Genomic DNA, 1,745 nt, shown 5'->3' on the forward strand with positions numbered 1-1,745 from the left:
GGTGTTGAGACTCTGAATTGCACATATATTGGTGGTAGGTGTATAAAGGGGTAGAATCACTCTGGACAAGTGTTTGGCAATTTCTTCAAAACCTATGCATATAACTACCATGTGACCCAGAAACTGCACTTCTGGGTGTTTATCCCAGATGAATGAAGACTTATGTTTATCAAGACCTGTACCTGAATGTTCACAGCAGATTCATCCATCATAGCCAAACTCTGGGAACAACTCACGCTCCTCAGTGGGCAGTGATGGTTACACATACTCAGGATGGAATAATCCTCAGCAACAAAAAAAAGGAGCTATCAACACTCACAAGAGCACTGCCTGGTGAGAACCCAGCCTTGAGTGTGGCAGACTCTGAGATTCCACCTACACAACATCCGTAGAATGGCAAACTGATGAAATGTTGGAGAGACTCATGGCTGCCTGGGATTCAGGCGGGAGAGGGGTGGGGGCACAGGGTAACATGGGGAGACTTATAGTGCTGGGAAGACCCAATGTCAACACCATGTGAAGGATGTCACCATTGGGAAATAGACATAACAAGTCTCTCATGGTCTCTCTACTCCTCACCTTGGCATATTAATCTACAGCTACCTCAAAACAAAGTTTTACACTTGATCTTAGCCAAAAGGCTGAGAAGCGATTCAAAACAAAATTTTAATTGAAAAGAGTAAAGTGCTCAGTAATCTTGTTCCACTAAAGCACATGTCTGTGCAGGGCTGTGTCTTCCTTCATCTTATCACTCTAGCAAGGTGCTGGAAATAGTGACACCTACGTGCAGGCCTGTTAAGCGAAGGAACACTGTATTTCCCTTAGTTTGCTTAAAAAACTGAGGGCTGAAGTATAAAAATCTGACATAAAAAAGTGGGGAGAAAACATGAACAGATAATTCGTGTACTCACACAGGAGGCAGGGGGTGGGGGAAGGCTTATCATTTGGAAAATATTCAAAGTTACTCACAATAAGATACATTCAAAATTTTAAAAATACTGAAAGTTGAAATGATGATAGGGGAAATTGAAAGAGTATGGCCACACACCTTAGTGTGGTTGTGAAAATTATTCACTTTTAATACCCCTGATGCTTAACAGTAATGATTCAGATTCCCAAAATAAGAAATGAAAATAAACTGGGATATGCATGGAGTCCAAAGTGAATATGAGCCACAACTGGTGAATGCCACTCTTTTACAAATAAAGCACAGAATAACATAATCACAGTGAAGGGGATGGAGGAGAAAACATCCTGGCTAAGTCACCATGGAAATAGTGTTTTAATTATGCACTGTGTGACTCATGACAAAAACCTGCAGACAGTAATTGTGTTCTAAGTAATAAATTAATTTCTCAAAGGGGAATGAGTTAGACACTGGGGAACCCCTAACATGTAAGGTAGCATTGAATGGAGAAGCAAATACACCATGGATGGTGAAAGCCAGGCATGTCACTGCTGAGAAGGAAGTTACAAATACAGTGGACCTTTGACTTATGAACTTGATTCATTTGATGGGGCTGGTTCTAACTCAAGTTGGTTGTAAATAAGACAATTTTTCCCATGAGAAATAATGGAAATACCCATAATGAATTACAAACCTCCCAGAAGATCATTTAACTAAACTTTTCATAATAAGAAAGGGTTGTATAATGCGCATAATTTACCAGAAACACCAATAACTTTCCTAGTGTATTCACCAAAATGTTACAAAATGTGCCTAGTTTACCAGAAACAATAATTTC

The 1,745-nt window shown here is 39.8% G+C and overlaps 1 pseudogene; it reads right to left on the minus strand.

The window, feature by feature from the left end:
* Positions 1-493: 493 nt before the first annotated feature.
* Positions 494-653, minus strand: LOC147829763 (U2 spliceosomal RNA; annotated as a pseudogene).
* Between the last annotated feature and the right edge of the window lie 1,092 nt (positions 654-1,745).

Source organism: Heterocephalus glaber, unplaced genomic scaffold, assembly GCF_053883595.1.
Source record: "Heterocephalus glaber isolate CG9 unplaced genomic scaffold, H.glaber_assembly_v1.0 deba00000470, whole genome shotgun sequence".
Taxonomy (NCBI): domain Eukaryota; kingdom Metazoa; phylum Chordata; class Mammalia; order Rodentia; family Bathyergidae; genus Heterocephalus; species Heterocephalus glaber.